The following is a 21,863-nucleotide window of genomic DNA, read 5'->3' on the forward strand; positions in this document are numbered from 1 at the left end:
TTGATGGTTTCGTTCAAAAAATGCGTTCCTCGATCACTCATGAGAATATTAGGACACCCAAACTTGGTCAACACATTCTAAAACAAGAACTTTGCCACTGTCATGGCTGTGCAATCCTTAAATGGCTGTGCTTCTAGACAATGGGTCGAGTATTCGGTCACAGTGATAATATAGCGCACGCCCGTCTTCCCTCGTGGTTCAATAGGCTCGATGAAGTCGATCGCCCATTTCTCAATTGTTGTAGGGTTGCCTATGGTTGAAGTGGCATTTCATCCCTTCACGATGGCTTTCTCGTTCATTGGCATACATCGCAGGCTCGAAAGTATGCTTTCAAATCTTGATGTAGGGTGGGCCACCATAATCCAGTGCAAAGAACCTTCTGGGTTGTGGTGCAGCCCGCATAATGTCCGCCAACAACCCCTCCATGTGCTTCGGTAAGGATATGTTCTCACTCAAACTTTGGTACATATCTACGTAATATCTCATTATGGCCCATCTTGTAGAGATGGCCAACAATCACAGTGAAATCTGCTGCTCGTGTCACCAATTCCTTCTTATGTTGCACAGAATACCCTTGCGGTGCAATGTTGGCAGTCAAAAAATAGATTATATCTTCAAAGTGGACATCTGCAATGCCTACTACATACAACTGGGCATTCGAGAGTCCTTCTTCTAGATTCGTGGGTTCCTCGTCCGTCTCAATCGAGGATAAGTGGTTTGGACCTGCATTCGGACGTCTTGGCTTTAGAACAACCTCAAAATCATATTCTTGAAATAACAGTAACCATCAACAGATGCGGCCCCCCAACACATGCTTATTCACTAGGTATTTTAGCATAGAGTGATAAGTATACATCTTAAAATGTCCTCCAAGAAAATAGTGATGATACTTCTGGAGTGCGTACACCATCGCCAATCCCTCTCGCTTAGTAGTAGAGTAAATATTCTCAGCTTTCGATAACCTTTGACTTCCAAACGCAATCGGGTGGTCAACTCCCTCTGCTCCTTCCTGAATAAGTACTGCTCCTAACACGATACATGACATGTTGACATGCACATAAAACTCCACGTCCCATTTTGGAAATATCAAGACAGGGGCAGATGTCATTTTTTCCTTCAGCAATTCCAGGCTTTTGTTACATTCCTTGTTCTAGCAATACGCGGCATCCTTTTTTAACAATTGTTCCATTGGAGCCGTGATTTGGGCGTATCCTTTTATGAACTTCCGATAGTACCCGATGTGTCCCAGTGTAGCGCGTAGCTGCTTGACACTGCGCGATGCTTGCAGACCTAGTATGACAATGATCTTTGCCAGATCCACCATCAAGCCTTGCCTACAAACTACGTGACCTAGCAAGTTCCTGAAAGGAACAAGGAACGTACACTTCATTAGATTGAGCGCAATCTGGTGCCCATAGTAGGTATCCAGCATTAATTGTAAGCTCTCAGTATGTTTCTTAACCAGGCCAAAGATGGTCCAATCGTCAAGATAGACTTCCAAGAATTTATGCATAAATTCCTTGAATGTAGCTACGACAATGCATGAAAATATTGCCGACGTGTTCTTTAGCCCAAATGGCATCACCGTATACTGAAAACAACCCCATTCCGTAGCAAACATTGTCTTGCTTCGATCTTCCGATGCGATCTTGATATGATGGTATCCAGAGAACCTATCCGTAAAGGAATACGGTTCCTGCTCACTCACATTTTCTAAGACTTCATTAGTAAAAGGTGTGGGATATGGATCATTAACACAGGCATCATTGAGTTTCCGTAGATCCATGCAGATGCGGATCTCACCCTTCTGTTTCTTCTCCTATACCACCATTGGACTTACCCAATCAGACTCCTTGACTGGTTCAATGATCCCAGCTGCCAGCATCTTGTCCAGTTCTTCTCATACTTTTGCTTTGTATTTTGGGTTCAATCAGTAAGATTGCTGCTTTACTGGCTTCGCGTCAAGCTTCAGAGTTATCTTCATGATTCCTAGTTCACCTCGAATCCCTTTCAACTCTGTAATCTTGGTAGGGAAGAGGTCTCGATACTCCCAAAGTAGCTCGATGACCTTTTCCATTGTAGGGTCATCCCAGTAGTCCCCAAGCATAGCATACTTTGGTTCTTCCTCTGTTCTGATATTCACTTGCTTCATTTTTAATGGTGCTACGATGTCTAGATCTTCTATTTCGGGGCCGCGCACTTCTCGACTCTCTTCGGATTTTGGTATATTGATATCACATGGATCCTCCTCGTCACATTCTACTTTTACATTATAACATTCCAAGGCCTAGCTGAGCTGTTGCGACTAGTCTGATTGCACAACTTCTTCCGGTTCTAGCAGCATCTTGAAAATAGCAGTCTTTACTAGCTTGAGTGTGTTGTCCACTGAATGCATCCATTGATCCTCAAAAAGAAATTTTGATAGAAACCTTTTGCGCAAGATGTCCCACTCCCCTGTGCCATGTTGAAGCTTTGTTTCAGTATACCAATTCCTTGGGATGACACCCAGGGTATGATAAAATAGGTGCACCCATTCTGGTTGCAGTTCCTCGCCATAGGCTTTGGTCAATTTTCTCAGGTGTATATGAGGATTCTCTCATCCATCATATTTCTCCGTTAGTTGGAGTGCTAGCTTCCCAAATTGTATCTGCATCATGTGCTTACAGCTTCACCAATCTACGAAGGTTCCTTCATGGGTACCCCACCATAGCACTGTGTCGTGTGCAATGCCCATTTGAGTGCATAGATTGGCCATGTAGGTTAGCTTCTTCAAACAAATTTTAACTGGATTAATTTTATGGAATTCATGATTTAAAGGTGGGAATTAAACCTCTTTATCATTTGTAGAAAATATGTCATTAGTGCCCTTATTGCGGTCCACATATTATCTAAGAAACACCAAAGGGAAGAAGCAAAGAGATTGGTGTTATACTGATCTCTTCGTGCACATGGAGGGGGCCCTAGTCAAATTGGTCCCAAAATGTTTGTAGCGGTGTATGGATCCTATCAATCCATTGTAGCCTCACACTCTCTGTAGTTTTAGATATACAAATCCAAATCAACCTATTACAAAAATGTATGTATTGTGTGAAGTTTCACATCAACTCAAACTGAAACTGCTCACCATCAATTTGTGTGGAGCTTCCTTAGTCCTCAATCCTTCTCCTGTGTGGAGCTTTAGAAAATATGTGCATACACATATCACATTATAGCATGTTGTTGAGTACATTTACAAGAAACCAACCATTAAAATTTTTGTATTTTGTCAAGATTGAGGCATGTGTTAAATGCCTATTATCTGCATCATTGCACATTGGTGTCCTTAATAATTTGAAGTTTCTTATCTTGCTAGTATTATCTAATTATTTCTTTTTGTGAGATACTTTTTCACTCCCATTATTAAAATTTTGATGTTTATGAACAGTATATGGATACAATGGATGTCTCAAATAATAAAAGAGTCAATTATTTTACCATTAATAGTGTTTAGTATTTGAATATGGTGTAAATTCCGTAATTCTACTGGTGATTACTTAGGGTCAACCTAAATAGTTCTTTCACATGCATCAAAAGAAGTAAAAAGTGATAATAGGAAGGACTCATGCAAACTTTTCTAATTGTACACGTTGAATATGCAAGTGTTTTTGTTGTGCTCAATTTGTTATTGCAGTACCTATCAGGTGATAAAGTTTGTACAAATAAGAATATAAACTTTGAAATGGGAACTATAAACTCAAAACAGGGACTCTAGCAAAAAAACCCCGGAAAAACATCAAAAAAAGTCCTAAAAATGAGAAGTGTGTATACTGGAATGATGGTTTTTTTTATAGGGTCAATTTTGAACATGTTTTAAAAATGGCAGTGAAAACAAAATTTTCGTGCAAAAAACACCCTGAAAACGAAAAGTGTTGATACTGGAATGATAGATTTTTTTAGGGTCAATTTTCAACATTTTTAAAAAATGCTAGTAAAACCTAATTTTTATGCGCAAAAAAACTAATGTTTATGAGGAAAAAACACACTAATGTTTTTGGTAGAATAACATTTTATTTCCTAAGTATAAATTCAACATGTTTTAGTAATGACCATAAAGATAAAATAATGGGATCTGAAATACATTAAAACTCTATTACCCCGGAATCACCTCGCCACCCCCGCGGGCCGTTGGGCTAGGTGGAGCGGAGGGCTGCAGATAGCCTTCGCCCCACCCCAGTGGCCCAACAACCCACGGGAGTGGAAAGGTGATTCTGGTAATCACCCCGCCACCCTCGCGAGTCGTTGGGCCCTTGGGTGGGACAGAGGGCTATCCGTAGCCCTCCGTCCCACCGTGGTGGCCCAATGACCCACGGGGGTGGTAGGATGATTTCGAGAATCACCCCTCGACCCCTATGGGCTGTGGGGCCTCCGAGGTGGGGCGAAGGGCTATCCGCAATGCTCCGCCCCACCCCAGTGGCCCAATGGCCCTTCGGCCACCGGGGTGGGGTGGAGGGCTGCGGACAGCCTCTACCCCACCCACCCGGCCTAATGGCCCGCGGGGGTGGCAGGATGATTCCAGGAATCACCTCGTCACCCTCGTTGGGCATTAGGCTGTTGGGGTGTGGTGGAGGGCTACAGACAGCCTTCGCCCCACCCACCCGGCCAACAGCTCGCGAGGGTGGCGAGGTGATTCCGAGACAGCCACCGCCTGACCCCGGTGGCCCAACGATCCATGGGGGTGGTGGGGCAATTCTGGGAATATTCTGGGAATTGCCTGCCACCCCCGCGGGCCGTTGGGCCGTCAGGGTTATTGTTATTTTCAAGCTTCAAGGGGAAAAGAAATTCAAGGATGCAACTTACATGGTAAGACATTTAAAATGTATATTTGATTAATGTTAAAAAATTCATTTATGTACAAGTTAATTTAATTTTTACTATTTCTTGTTACAAGCAAAAGTCAAATCTTCTTAACCGTGAAGATAAACTATTTATAAATGATTGTGAGTTCATCCATATTGATAGTTGGGCAAAATATGATAGCTATATGTCTATGATTTTAATCGGGTAGATGGAAAGAGCCATAGCCAAATACTGACTTATGATGTTGTTGTGAGAAAACTGATATATTAAGACAAAGAAGCAATAGGAGAGATAGTTAACATTTATCAAAAACCACAGTTATTGATTAACTATATTATAGACATATGTTCAAATGAAGGAGATTGGGTTCTAGATTTATTTTTTGGCTTAGGTAAGTTTTATTATATGGAATTGAATTTCAATATGTTATTTCTTAATTTATATGGCATTGTATTAATTTACTTCATTGTTTCTTTTGTGCTTGATAATTAGGTACAACACTAGCATGTTGCCTTCAAAAAGGAAGAAATTGCATTGCCATTGAAAAAGATTCAATACAGTGCAATTTTATTCAGCAAAGAATTAATGCTCTTCAATTTCTTCCATATGCAATGCAAGAAATTGGGTTGAAGAAAGGGGACATTAGTGAATCACATGTGGCAAAAAAGGCAAAGGAACCCCAACCACCATTACACGGAATGATTGGAAATGCATACATTGGGAGATTTGCCGACATCAAAGATCCATTAGAAGAGGAAAATGAGGAAAATGAAGTAGATAATATTGTGAAAGAAGATAATGATGAAACTCTAGAGGACAAAGAGTTTGGATTACATGACATTGTTGATTAATTTAAGTTATGCTTGGAAATCAAGCTCATTTTTTGTAACTATTAATTAGTTATACTTGTAATGTTTTGACTTTGACATTTTATGAGAAGAATAAGCACTCAATTAAGGTTGTTATGTGTTCAATATTTGTATTATGTGATTTTCATTAATTTTTATGTTAATCATTATTTTTTGAAAAGAACAGTGATTGTTATTATTTTTTTGAGATGAAATTCATAAAAAAAAACTATTATTTAAACATTTTTAGTTAAAATTTTCCTATAAAAATTGGGGTTTTGACATGTCATTTCTAGCAAAAAATTACAAAAAATTATCAAAACGTGTAGTTTTTTAGTTATATTTATGTTGAAAAAGGTTATTTTATGTCAATTGTTAAAAATTATTGTTTTTTAGAGACAATTATTTCATGTGCATTGAAAAATTAATTAACGATGTATAAATATGTATAATATCGAAAGTTCAAAATATTGACCTTCTTCTTTAAATATGCAAAACAATAAAAACCTCACTACAAAAAAAAAAATTAAAATAAAAACAAGAAAATATGAAGAAGAAGACCACTTCAAAAATTATTAAATTTAGAAACTAATTATTTATATTTCATACATTAGAAAATTTAAAGTCAAAAAATAGGTCTTTTAAAAAAAGGGCCTGATGCAGAATTACCATTTTTTAAAATCAACATGAAAATCACTACCATTCTAAAATGCAATGTACATAAAAAAATTTAAAGTGCCAAAAACTATGCTCTAAAAAAAACTTGTGTGTTCTACATCACCCCTTTTCAAAATCGGGTCACCTTTTTGCTATCTCTACAAAACGGGTAATAGTATTAGTTCTCGTTTCAAAGTTTACATTGTTAAATGTTTGAAATGATACTAAATAAGGTGGACCTGAGGGGCTGAAGAATGAAATCAATAGACAATACTTGATTGAGATCTATAGGTGGCTGAAACAGAATCACCTCGAACTCCAACCAATGTTTAATTCTTACAAAGGCAACATCCGACATATTGTTGGTTAGCATTTTCAACATTGAAACTTGTACTGCACCTTTTTGTCAACTTGGCAATAGCATTTGTTCAATGAAATTAATGAAAGATCTTGCTTTCAGGTAAACCAGTGTCATCCACAATGCCTATGCAGAACATGAGTACATGCTCAAATCTACTTGTCTTGATTGATATTGGTAATCATCTTCACTAACTAGTGGGTAGATAAAGGATCTTGGTCATTGTATCAACACTCACCCCAAGGGGATATCATGTGAATTTGGCTCAACACTCTCCCCATAAGGCTATTATGGTGTCAACTTGACTAACTAATTCAAGGCTTTGCACTCTTCCAACATGGATATTGTGTTTTCTCCCTCCATTAATGCACCATTCTAGAACAACAATGGCATCCCATGGAATGTATTGAACTATTGCAGAAAGTTAATGCACCCAAAACTATTACATGAAGAATGCAAAATAATGACCAGCACAATTCCTATATCCCCATCTCAAAAAGTAAAAGATATCCATTAGTGTAAAGTAGATAGATGATACATGCAATTATGTTAATTTTAGATGAATCCATATGTAGTATTAAACTTTAGAGACAACAGGGAATTTGGAATTTTAACACTGTAAATGGATTCAAACACCCCTTTGTCTCTAAATTTTAACAATGCAGATGGATTTAGAGACCCCTGTAGTGAAATGTAACACTTCGGTATCAAAATTACAATTTCCCATTTTTGGAGTGGTACACAATTAAAAATTACTATCATAAATGACTAATTCATATACTTGTTGTACTTGTTATTTGGTCATATTTTTATTCTTAGGCTATAATAGTCATTTATGTTAAGCATTATTAATTTTGTCACTTATTATCTAGTCATATATTTTATCCCTAGACTAAATTAGTCATTTAATTTAGTCATTTTTAGTTCGGTCACTTAAAATTGCTCAAATTTAGTAGTAATTCACTTGAAATAATTGTGGTGACTAACTTTTTTCGTCACCTAGTCATTAATTTCATCATTTTCTACTAGTGCAACAACTTTTAAATTTATATATTTGAAAGGATCCCCTTCTTGCAACTCAGTGCTACAGGCCTTGGTGTGTTTAAGGCATCTTGCTAGTGCTCGACTTTTCATCTGTGCATGCAAATTGACGCAAATCCTCACAATTCTCTTCCTATAGATGGCTGACTATCCCCTGATTTATGGGGTGCTTGGGAATAGCTTAAACTCATCCCTGAGTTCATAAACCCTCCCTGGTTCTACTCTGACCCATAACGTTTTCCTTTCTTCATTAGTTTCGGTTAAATTTCATGGCCAGATGCCATTTGATTTTTTTTTTTCATAAACGAAAAAAAAGCCTGCAACTACGAATATCCCATATAGGAGAAGACACTTTCTACCATTTTTGTGCTGACATAGTCACACATGATGTTATGAAAAAATAGCTCGCAAAGCAAGCTCTTTTCATCAAAATTGCAGGTGCAAAAATATCAAGAAAGATTCGGGTAGAGGAACACAAATAAGAACTATTCTCAGAAACTGCTTTTAACTGAAATAAATAATATCGTTCCTAGAGGAACACTAGATATGATGGGGATAGCTACCTGCATGATAGCAGGTTCAAGGAAAGATCACAAAGCTTTGTCTTGTCATTTGTCAGATTGCCGCTGTAACAACTACAACTATTCGTCCTTTTTCTTCATGGCTTTATTATGTCTCTGTGTTTCTCACTCTCTCTCCCATTCTTCCTTTAACCTTTTTTCCCTGAGGGAATCCATCATCCTTTTGTGTTCCTTGAGAGAGATCACTCCCTTTTATAGAGAGAGCGCCAACTGCTTCCATTTCTGTAGCTTTGGTAACAACAACATCTTTTTAGAACACGATCCTTTGTCAGGACTTGGTGTTCTCCCACAGGAAGTAATAATCGAGGGTGTAACAGCCCCCAGAGGGTGAAACTACTCCATTTCGGCTGTTGGTTCTTGTGTAACAGTAGCACCATCAATGGATTTTTATGTAACAGTTTCTTTGTCTTCCTAGTCAGCTTTCATTTCCACAGCTATTTCTTGTGTAACAACAATTTCATCCACAAGATTTTCTTTATCACTTCTCTTTTGGTAGGCTTCTATCTCCACTATTGGCTCTTGTGTAACAACAATGTCAATCACAGGTTCATGGATATCAGCTTCTTCTTCCTTTCCTTGGCTGACTTCTGTCTCTGCTGCTAGTTCTTGTGTCACAGCTGTGTGAACCAAGGGCTCCTTTGTATCCACTATCAAATTACTTTCTGTGGACTGTGCCATCTTAGTTGCTGGTTCTTGTGTAACAACAACGTCTTCAACGGGTTTTTGTGTGTCAGCTTGCCAATATTTTGTTTGTGTTTCCCTTGATATGGTGTTTGCTCCACAGACTCTATACCTCGCTGCCACTAGCTTGTTAGCACACGCCGTGCACATAGCACCCGAGACATCTCCCTTCCTGGCCCTGTCTACGACCCAGGCCAAAGTGTCTAACGCCGAGGCTCCTACCTCTACCTTCTCTTCTGCTAGTTGTTTCCTTAGCTCTCTATTCTCTTTTTCTATTAAATTTTTAACAGCAAGGATTGAGTTTTGCTCTTACCAGGTGAGGAAGGTTCCTCCAGCTTAGCCTGCTCCTCGTCCTTTTTCTCTACTACCTCTTCCTTCTTCTTAGACGCAAATGAGTAATATGGGTACCCACTAACCCTTATTCTCTACTTTGGCCACCTATCACCAATTGGCTTGTCAACTCGCCTCCTACCAAACCTTACTTTCGAAGGATGGGGCTGCTCTTTCGTTGTCGTTGGAGCTTCCTCAGATGTCCCAGTTTGTTTCCTGCGGGTAGTTCTAGCCTTATTTCTCATGAATTCCTCCCAACTCCTACCCTGGCAAGTTAGGGCATCCAACACAAGAAGCTTGATGAGTCCATGGTTGGCGACGTAGGTTTCTAGATGCACAACTGTTTTTATGGCCGCAACCATATGCTTGATGTCTCCCAGCAAAAATTAAGGAAGATTTATTAGTTGTCGATGTCGAAGACGATTTAGCAACGAAAAGTGGTAATTGAACACGATTGTTTCCATTCCCTCATAGGTGATGTACTTGATGAGGTAAAGGACAACATCATACCATGGCTAGGGAAGTGACAACCTATCAATCCCCCTCCCTTTCTTCATGAGTTGTTCCTCCTCTTGGAGGAAATCCTCCTTCAAGGAGGGATCATTAACTTTCTTGTTAATCCACCCTTTTCCTTCCACTGGTAATGTCGTCACTCGGGCAATCACCTCTTTTGTAACCTCCAGCTTTAATCCCCTAACCTTCGTCTGATTTCTCTCTAAATTATTTGTGAACTCCATGTCAAATCCCACATCTAATCTCTCCAGCCTCTGGAAGAACTCAAACCAGCCTATGTCCTTAAAAATATGACATGCTTTGGGGCAATTCTCCAAAGCCTCTACTGACCCTGGTTCATGCCGAATTACTACTTCACCCATCGCTACACAAATTCATTTTTGTTCTCCCTTTTTCCCTCCTTTAGAAGTTCTAGAGTATTCGACACCCTACTCAGCTATTTCAACCTACAACTATTATTTTCCACTTCTCTGAGCACTCTGAATGGGGATGCAATGCTCCAGCAGGGGTAAATGGTAGGGTGGCATAGGTGAGAATTTCAAATTAAGATTTTCAATCATGGTTTGTACTGCGCAACAATGTTACTTTATTAATGCTAGGTTATGGGAGGTCTAGTCGGAGTTACAATTCCCTTTTTTGGTATGATTGATCATTAAGTGACAATGATTACCAGATCACCATGCTTTAATTGCAGTTTTTAAATATTCACAGGTAATGCAAATCTCATGTCACGATATAATTCACCCTCCCCCTGGCTTGAATTTGATAGCCGACCTCAGCTGTCAAAAGGGATATCATGTTAAATTGCCATAATTATTGAATAAAAGAAAATAACAATATTAACTTTGTATGACATACCTAGGTGAGATGGGGTGAAGACGTTGGTGGCGAGGCACGCAAACTTAACTTCAGCGGTCAAGGAAACTGCCTTCTGAACCAGATGATGCATATTGTATGTTACGATAATTAATTTACTCAGATTATCTCTAGAAGTCATCGGCTGTTACAGATGTAACAACGAAGAAGAGTGTTATGTATTATTAATTTTCACAAAAACTAAAAACAAAGAAAAAGGTCATCTAATAGCATTATTGTAGAGTATGCTTGAAATAAAAAATGTTTTTACAGAGTGTGTAACAACCACCACAAAGCGGTTTTCAACTGCTACTGAAATTGTTTGTTTGCGCCCAAAAAAGGTTTTCACAACCAGATTATTTTATTATGTTTTTTTTTTTTGTTAAGAGTTTGAAGGTGTAACAACCGCCACATCTAGGGGCTTTCGCCTATTCTAGTAATATAAAGATCCGAATTTGAGACAATGTTGACAAATCAATCCCTTGAAGCAAGTTTGTGATATAACCAAAGATGGTACCCATTTACAAGAAATGGTGTCATTGCACTGTCAATGGTAACCAAATTTATAGTCCCATTGTCAAAAACGACAACTACCTCATAGGGACCTAGCCATATGATGTAGAGCTTACCCTTGAAGTCTTTGAATCTTGAGTCGTATAAGAGAGCCCAATCTCGTTTCTGGAGCTTCTTCTTCTCGATGAATCCTTCGTTCCACTTAGCTCTCTGCTACTGGATAATCTCTGTTTGCTGGATATCAGCTAGCCATTTCTCCTCCACTTCATTGAGCTAGTTCAATCTTTTCTTTTGTGTTGTAGCCAGATCCAAATTTACCTGCAATGTTGTTCTCAATGTCTTGATTTCAGACTCAATAGGGAATAAGGGATTTTTACCATACACAACTTCATATGGTGAGAATCCCATCGTATTCCTCCATGTAATCATGTATTCCCATAGCACTTCTGGAAATTTGTCGGCCCAATTCCTTCAGTGACTACCCATGATCTTAGTAAGAATCCCATCAATGACTTTGTTAGTGCTTTCCACTTGGACATTTGCTTATGGATGATAAGGTGTTGTGATTCTATGATGGATTCTATATTTTCAACCAAGTTCTGGATCATATGGGATGTAAACTAGGGCCCTTCATCTCTGACTATATCCCTAGGTATACCAAAACGGACAAAGATGTCTTCAACCAGAAAGTTTGAAACAACCTGTTCCGTGGCTCTAGTTAGTGCCTTTGCCTCAACCCATTTTGTGGCATAGTTAGTGCAGACCAAGATGTAAGATTTCTATATTGATGAAGGATTAATTGGTCCCATAAAATCTAGTGCCCATTTCCCAAAAGGTTCTAAGATGATTTGGGGTTGTAACGACATCTCATCTGATTACAGTGGTTGGCCCATTCTTTGGAAACTATCACATCCTTTCACAAATTTCTTGGCATCCGAAATAATTTTGGCCAATAATACCCTGTCAAAAGGACTTTGTACCCTATTTGCCTATCCATGAAGTGCCCTCCATAAGGTTCCTCGTGACAAGCCTTAAGGATGTCTAAGATCTCATCTTCTCTAACACAATGTTTGATCTGGAAATCTGGTCCAGTGTGATAGAGATTCCCATCTATCCAGGTATAGTTAGCACTTTGCTATATGATCTTTCTCTTCTCCTTAGAGAAAAAATACTGTGGAAAATTCCCTACAGCAAGATAATTGTCTATATCTGCATAACAAGGTGAGTAAGTAGAAATAGCAAAGAGATATTCATCAGTGAAAGAATCCTCAGTAGGAATGCAATTTTCATCAATAATTAACGTAGAAAAGAAATCAGCTACTACATTATCTTTTCCACGTTTATCAACAATTGTGATAACAAATTCCTGTAACAACAATAACCAACGTGTAACTCTACCATTGGTAATTGGATTATTCATTAAGAAATGAATGGGAGAGTGGTCAGTGTGTACAAATACTTGATACCCAGTAATATAATGTCAAAATATTGATGGCATGCAGAATTGCTAAGAATTCCTTCCCGGTCACTATGTAATTGAGCTTAGCCAGAGTTAAATTTTTGCTTATGTAGTTAATAGCATAAGGTTTCTTGTCCTCCAGTTGGCCCAAAACAACACCTACAACAATATTAGATGCATGTGTAGCTATGTTAAATGGCAGGTCCCAATTAGGTCCTCGTAAAACCAGAGCTGCTGATACACAACATTTCATCTTCAAAAAGGTCTGCTCACACTTTCCTGTCCACAAAAAGTCAACATCCTTCATGAGAAAAGAAAATAATGGCGATGAAATTTTTGAATTTTTTCCTATAAATCCCCTGTAATACTCTACATGCCCCAAGAAACTATGTACCTCTTTTTGCATCGTGGGAGTTGTAATTTTTAGAATTACCTCTATTTTAGCAGGATCTACCTTGATCCGTTAGCAGAAATGTAGTGTCCTCGCACAATCCCTTTAGTCATCATCATGTGACATTTTTTAGTGCTCAAAGAAACATTAGTCTGTACATAATGTTCCAACACTTCTTCTAGATTAGCTAATGTTGTTTCAAAAGCATCTCCATAATGTGTAAAATTGTCCATGAAGATTTTGAGGCAATGATTCAAAAATTCAGAAAAATTCCCAGTATTTCCCTCAAAAATGTTGCAGGTGCATTGTAGACTCCAAAAGGGAGTACTCTGTATGCGAAAGTTCGCCAAGGGCAAGTAAAGTTTGTTTTATCTTGATCCTCTAGGGAAATATGCATCTCATTGTAGCAGCTAAACCTGTCTAAAATGAAAAGATTTTTTTTCCAGAAAGGGTGTCAAGGACCTGATATATAAATGGTAAAGGAAAATGGTCTTTTTGAGTGGCCTTATTGAGTTCTCTATAATCCAAACAGATTCTCCACTTGCCATTCTTCTTAGGAACGATGACAAGCGGAGACACCCACTGACTATCAGATATTGGATAAATAAAGTTAGCACACAGTTGTTTTTGTAATTCTTCCTTCACTACCTCCTTCAGTGCAAGGTTCATGTGGCACTGTGTTGTTTGACTGGTTTGTAGCCATCCTTCAAATAAATATGGTGAGTGCACAGGTTAGGGTGGATCCCTTTCATATCCGTATAATCCCATGCAAATTCCTTTTTGTATTTTTGTAACAGCTGTAACAACAATTGGTTTTGTTCAATAGTCAGGTTAGGGTTAATGTTCAGAAAATTTATTGGTTCTATTTCAATTGGATTGCTGTCAGTATTTAGAGTGGTTCTCATTTGTTCAAAATCTATATCTTCTACCTCCTCTTCCTCCTTTGAATTTTCAATGGAGGCAATAGAAAGTGAGTTACTAATCAAACCACTAATGATGTCATCTTTTATCTCATCCTTGAAGTACTGGGCTTTTCCTAGAGAGAGGAGAGGTATGAAAAGATCTGATTTGGGCTCAAACTCATCCCACCAAGGGTTGTATAAATCCAAATTTGGTTTTTGGGGGTAAATAATAAGATTCTTTGTAGCCTAGCCATCCGAGATCACCATAGATCCATACCTGCATCCTATAAATGCATCTACAGTGGCCAACCAAGGTCTCCATAAGATCAAAGGATGTCTCCCCAAGTTGGATTTTGGCTCTAAGACAAGAAAGTTAGCTGGATACCTCTAGGAGGCTATTGTAAGTATTATGTCGTTTAACACTCCCTCGAGTTTAACACGGGATCTGTCTACTAATTCAGGTACAATAGGAGTATGTCTAAGCCCATGTAGCCCCAAGGTGGTAAAGAGGTCCTTTGTCATCACATTAATGGCAGCCCCAAGATCAATCAATGTGTTAGTTATGGGTTGGTCATTAATGTAGATAGTAACCGTAGGGTTCCTGGATCATTATACTTAGTTAGAAGAGGCTAAGTAGACATTAATTCAGATAATTTCCCCGTCACATGTATGGTAGCAGGATATTTAGGCTTCCTCCCAGGTTTATTCTTGCACAAGTCTTGTACTGTTTTAGCATAAATAGGTACTTCTTTAAGAGATTGCAGCAGAGGAATTCATACATGCAAAATTTTCAACTCCATAGTGTTAGCCTCCTATTGCAACAGGGTATCATTTTTCATGATTGACTTTTTTACATGCCAAATATGTCATCTTTCTTGCAGCAAGGTTCCATATTTCCAGAGAAGAAAACCAGAAAAGAAGTAATAAAGTATGCCAATTCAAATATCACTGCTGTTTCCAATTTTGATGAGTCGTTCCAGTTCTGAAGAAGTTCTTAAAGGGAGGTCCAGACAGCCTAATCCTGGCTTCCCTAGGTTTCAATTTCCTGTTTTAGAATATAGAGAATGACATCTGTCTAAACAGTTTAATCTTGGCAGATTTGTAGATAGGTAGAAAATCAAAGGGACCCAACTGTTTAATCTGGGCCCTGGCAGAAATAAGTGCAGATCTAGATAGGAAAGTTCAAAAGAAAAATTGTGAATCTGGGTCTGCAAGTCTAAGTGCACCCAAAACAAAAAGAAGAAAAAATGTTAGGACAGTAGGCTGGGTAGGTAGCTTTGGTGTGGCAGAATCATGACTAGTGATCAAATTTTGTATTCCACAATGTCTTATCTTTTCTGATCACAGTTATCAGGCAGTTTTTGCAGTTTCATGAAGGTACTTAGGCTGAAATTCTCTAACATCCCCCTTGTCTCATCACCCCTAAGTCACTTAGCTAACATCCCCCAAGAGGTCAAGATCTGCTTGAGCCTCTTAGTCACATCATTTCCATGACATTTGCCTTGATGAACATCTGCTTCACTCAAGGATTGCTCACTCACCATCTGTGGGCCTTCTTTTCCCAAAAATGGCATAAGGTCTCACACCTTAGCACCCTCTCTTCATCCCCATATTAACTTTTAACTTTATTATATAACTCCCTTTCAGTTTTCCTTTCCCCTATTAAAATCATGTATATAACACTCCCCTATATAAATACCCCTCCCTGGCATTATAGCCAAAATTCTACTAAGTCAGGGAAATCACAGTCCATCTGGGACTGTTTTTAGCCCATTCGAGTCATTAAGGAACTAGTTTGACATCTGGTCAGCTAGTAACCTCTCCCTTAACTCCAAAAAACCCATGTTCTCAGCTTTCCCCTTGTAAAATTTCACCCCACCACTGTAAAAACCCACATTCCGCCCCTAACCCAAAGTCCCTATGCGTAAATATTAACCCACGCCTTTATTTAACCCCGTGAACCCATTTTCCTAAGTTTGTAACCCATCCGCCGCACATATTAAGATCGGAATATTCCTGCGAATATTCTCGCCCTTTAACCCCCTATCCCGTCGCGTCCCCCGTCAACCATCCGATCCACAGCCCCGCAGATCTACGGCTAGCGGGCATCCTCATCCCCGACGCGCCCGGCCTTTAACGTCCGGGAGTTCGGTGGTTTTGCCGCCGTACTCCCGTCACGCGTCAGGCTGTGGCTGAGCCTTTCTCTCCAAAACCGCCATCCCCCATAAGCGGTGCGCCACATACTGCTTACCGCCTTCTGCTGGGTGACGTCACCCCTTGTACAGTCACCAGCCTGCGTCACCCTGTCCAGTCATCCCATGAGTCACCTGCCTATGTGGCCCCCTGCCACGTCACCGCCACGCGTCCCCGCCACCGTACCTGCCACGTCATCGTCCGTACGTGATGACGTCATGCTGACATCATCCCACCATGTCGCCATGCTGACGTCACCCGCCATACAATGCTGACGTCATGCTGATGTCAGCAACATCTTTTTTGGCGCAGAGGCGCAAAAGTCGCACTTCGGAGCCCTGGAATCGAATTCTAAGGCAGTTTTTGATGAGCGATTTGCGCTTTTTTGGGCCAGAATGGAGAATCTTCAGGGAATCTTCGCTCCATGCAGCCCCAGGAAGCCCGAAAAGGCGCAAAAATGATCCGTTTTCTCCACAGAACATATCAAAAGGATCAGAAGACAATTCCAGATGATACAGAAGCCGAGCAGCGGCCATTTACTGGTGATTAGACCCGCAGCACATCAGATCAACAGTCCAGATTTTGTCAAAGAGTATCAGTGTACAAAAAACGCCAAGGAGTATCAGCCGAAGATATTTTGGTGGCTCGATGCAGCTAAAAATTAATGAGCCCCTCAGGAAGTCAAATCAGGCACCTAAAGCCCATTCCTGCACTCAAATCACAGCTTAAACTATAAATGCAGACAGACATTGAGAAGCAGGAGCCCATGCATATTTATTTCAGAAGACACTACAACAAGCCACCAAGTACCACATCATTCAATTATCTCTGATACGGCGACCCTCAACGCCGCTCAAGAGATTTTTTGCATTTAATTCCAGATAGAGTTAGGTAAATAAATGATATTTTTTATGACCTGATTAGGTCAAGATGTAATAAAAGCAGTAGATAGACAGTCTTGCCCTATATATACCACCCTCTGTATAGTTTTAAGGGTTGGTTGATTGAGATTTTCACTAGAGACTCGCTGTGTATACCTGAACTTTTCTGTAATCAAAGATTGCTTAAAGCTTGGAGAGCGAACTGTCTGTTGTCGATGAATGTGTTGAAGAGTTGAAGATGGAATTCCTGCGCTGTGGCCTGAAGCAATAAGTGCCTCTTATCTCTGTTTATGTGTTTTCCATTATCTAAATAGTAGAAAGAAAGAATAGCCTAGAATTAGTTTAAATACTCTCTATGCTCAATTTCTGCTGTTTCTTGATGTTTTCTTCTAAATGAATTGGTTATGAACATTGAATTCCTCCTGGCTCATGTTTACCCCAATTTACCTGTGTTGGCCAATTATCTAGGAATTCTTAACTGCTCCTAGGTAGCGCCTTGTTACCCCCTCTGCTAATCTGTTGGAGAGATTCTTAACTGCCTCTCTTTCTTTAGCATTCATTCCATCCCTTAAACCTGAAAGTTGCTTCGACCTCAGCTATCTTGCTCCATCTTCCCTCACTATGATTGAAGAAATATAACAGCATTTCTCCTCCTCGACTCCACGCCCAATGGTTTGAAACCCTCAGACTATGCACTGCCTCTCCACCTGAAGAATCAATTTTCCCACCAAAACAAAACAAAGAATCCCTTTAACCCAAGACCTAGCCTAAAATCCTTTCAAACAAAGATAAATCTAAAAGAGAGAGCCCTCTCTGATTGCAGGTTGGCTAGAACCTGCAGTCCAAAGTTGGTTTGTGGTTACCTCGGCCGTATCCCTTTCTTAACCTTCAGGGACAACCTGAGTGATAACATAATGGCGACTCCACTGGGGAACTTCCTCAGTTAATTTTACAAAGTTTCACGAAGAAGGTTAAAATTCCCCTGTAGAATCGATTTTAAAACAAATTCGGAAGCTGGCTCCCAGGAAAAATCCACGATATACAAGGTCAAACCCAGACCCAGATCCTCCAGCTGTTTTTGAAAACCCTAACATAATCCCTAAAATCCTTAGGAAGCATCAAAGACAGGAAAATTTTGTTGATTTGAGTCCTAAAACAACCTACTCTAGCTCTGTCCCAACTCCTGTCAAGGTTTTATTCCGGTCCACCCCTGTTTCCCCTTGTTCATCATCTACATCTCAAAGCCCTCCCTTCACACCTTCAGTCACTACACATATTCCCATTACCACTACTGTTGTTTCTACCATTCCTATTACCCCTGTTGTACCAGTCGTTCCCGTTGTTCCAGTTATCCCTGTCATTCCTATAAACCCTGCAAATATGGCTAATAGATATGCACCCCTACAGTTACCTGCTAACGCTGCAGCCTTACCTCAAGATTACCAATCCAAAATCACATATTTTGATTCCACGGGCCCTTTCACAGCCATTCAACATGCCAAAAAGATGCAAGACTATTTTGAAAACTACGAAATAGATGATGACAGCGTGAGAATGAGAATTTTTGTTCAGAGTCTGACAGGTGATGTAAGAACTTGGTTCAGATCACTTGCTGCAAATTCCATAACCACTCCTGACGAGCTTTACCAAGCCTTTACCAACAGATGGGAGAAAAAGAAAGATCCTTTGCACATACTAGCTGAATATGATACAATCAAACGAGGTCCTCAAGAGACCGTTTTGGAGTACTGTGCAAGATTCAACAATGTATATAGCGCGATACCACAGAATTTAAGGCCTCCACCCGACCTGGCCTTGTACAAATTTCCCGATGGTTTTGACCCTGATATGGCATACCAGTTAAAGGAAAGAGCCCCTACTACTCTTGAAGATGCCCAAAAGGTTGCTGTCACGGTAGAAGCCAACTTAATTGCCAAAAGAAATAGAGCGAGGATGGAAAAAAGAACCATCTTTAAGGAAGAACCCTCAGCCTTTGACCAGAAACTTGACGCTATCATTAATGGCCTGCAAAGACTAGGAGAAAGAGTAGAACATGTTGAGAGAAAAGCATCATGGGAAGGACAACAGCCCAACACCATAAGAAATCCAAATTTTAGGAAAACACAGAACATAAATGCTGGTAGGCCTAACCAAGACCAGGATATTAGACCCCCTTTTCAAGATAACTATGTAGAAGGATCTACTTCTAGTCAGCCTATAGAAGACGATCACATGAATTTAATGGACCTAAAGGGTGAGCATCAAACTTTCCTAACACAAGAAGTCCAAAATCAACATGATGATAGTCAATTTCAGACTAAAACTGGTGAATCTTTTGATTTCAAACAGGGTTATGATACTGCTGTATATGAGGTACACAAATAGTATAAGCTCAGAACTAGAACCATTGACATCTCTGAACCTAGCAAGATGAAGGAAACTAAACAGCCCAACAAGATTAAAAGCACAACTGCCATAACCCAACCAGCTGATACGACGGCCACGAACTCAAGTCAAGTGACTGTAGAAGACATAACAGTCATGCAACCTGCTGTTGAGCAGCCTTTGCCACCTCTTTTCTCAAAACAAAACCCAAACGGTGTCCCAAAAGGTACTCCTGAAGTTGCCAAACCGCAAGCAAATGCATCCCATAGCATCGATAAACAGGAGCAAGTTGCTGAGAATTCAGATGAAAAGGGAAAAAATGCCAATGCCAATACCAAGACTCCCCTGGAGAAGCCTTTTAGTTTAGAAAAAGAGATTGGAAAACTCAAGATAGCCATTCCTCTGTCAGAATTGGCTAAACACGATGTGTATAGGAAACAAATTCAAAGATCATTGCAAATGCCAGAAAACAAAGATGATGTAAATGTTTTGGATGATTCCGCTGAACTACTATTTGGCCCAGAAGTTAATGGAAAATCTACCTATGGATCTGTCCCACCCTTTTATGTCAGTATGCATATACATGACAAAGTTTTACACAACGCTATGTTTGACTCAGGGGCATCACACAATCTTATGCCCAAAGCTGTAATGGAAAAACTGAACCTTGACGTTACAAGACCATACAAAGATCTATATTCATTCGACTCAAGTCAAGTGAAATGTCTAGGTCTCATCAAAGACCTTTGTGTCTCCTTAGTCCAATATCCGAACAAAACTATCCTTATGGATGTAGTAGTCGCTGACATTCCTCCCAAATACGGTATGCTCCTATCAAGATCATGGGGAGCTAAGCTTCAAGGATCCCTTCAACTAGACCTTTCCTATGCTACCATTCCAGTCTTTGGGCAACCAAAGAGACTGTACAGAGAAATGCTCATGAAATATGTAGTGAGTAGTGAAAGCAAGCCTGAAAATTTTCCCATTTATTCGATCCATTCCGATATGGATTCTTTCATTTTATTTAATGATGAGTTGGATCTGCCCACCAATAAGGAGCCTTTCGCTCTAGAACAACAAAGGCACATCAGTGAAGAAGCGGTTACCCACAATAAAAAGACTGTCAAAATAGAAAATGAAACCAACATGTTACAAGAACATGCCCAAACAAAAATTTTAAATCTGCCCAACCCCGATTTGGATAACACTCCTAGCTTTGTCAACAGGCAAGAAATCACATGGTTCTTGGAGTTTGATGGTTCTGTTAACAAGTTAGGAGTAGGGGCAGGTGTCTGGATTCATAACACACACAATAACCATGCAGAAGGACATGCCTATAGACTGAATTTCAAATGCACAAATAACATGGCAGAGTATGAGGCTCTGTTGTTAGGCCTTAAACTGTTAAAAACTCTAGGAGCTGTAAAAGTGTCTATCTTAGGGGACTCTGATCTAGTCATACAACAGATACAAGGTAATTTTGTTACCAATGACAATAGAATGAGAGCCTACAGAACAGCTGCTACTGACATACTCCAGTCATTCACTGAATTTAAGCTTGACAAGATTTCCAGAAATCACAACATTCACGCTCACAGCTTGGCTACATTTGCAAGTACATGTAAACTCCCTTTTGACCCGAATCATCACTTCACAGCTGAAATAAAACATAGGCCCACCATCCCAAATAATGTAAGAGATTGGAAAGTATTCGAGAATGATGCCCAGATCAATAATTTCCTTACCCTTGCGCACGAATTCTCAAATATTCACATTGACACGGATGCCATGACAGATTCTGAACAGCAGATAAATGAAAGTCAGCAAGCTCCAGATGCTGTAACAACCAAACTGATTCTGAAGCCAACCGTTTTTGACAATGAAAACATTGAACAGCTGAAACAAACACAGGTAGAAGAAGCAGAAAGAACGGAGATAGAAATCATTGACCTAAAGGATAATTTTCTGCCTGCTGGACTAACTCCGCTAGAAGACATGTTTGACTCTAATGACATTCCCAGAAAACCAAAATTGCAACCCATAAACACAGAAATTGAAGAACACAACATTGGGACACCAGAAAATCCAAAAATGATCAAACTGTCCAAAAACTTGCCACCCGATAAAAAGCCCAAGTACATTGACTTATTCAAAGAATTTCAAGATGTATTTGCTTGGAGCTATGAGGATTTGAAGTCCTATGGTACATCAGTGATTCAGCACACAATCCCATTGAAGCCCAATCAGAAGCCCTTCAAACAGAAATTGAGAAGAATCAACCCTGTGCTGCTTCCCCCGATTGAAAAGGAAGTAAAAAGGATGTGGGAAGCAGGCATAATATCCCCTATCAGATTCTCGGAATGGGTGTCCAATCTTGTGCCCACAAGGAAAAAGACAGGTGAGATCAGACTTTGTGTAGACCTCAGAAACTTAAACCAA

The sequence above is a fragment of the Pinus tabuliformis genome, chromosome 5_2 (genome assembly GCF_031772625.1).
Source record: "Pinus tabuliformis cultivar Carrire ecotype Pingquan chromosome 5_2, CPIR1, whole genome shotgun sequence".
Lineage (NCBI taxonomy): Eukaryota > Viridiplantae > Streptophyta > Pinopsida > Pinales > Pinaceae > Pinus > Pinus tabuliformis.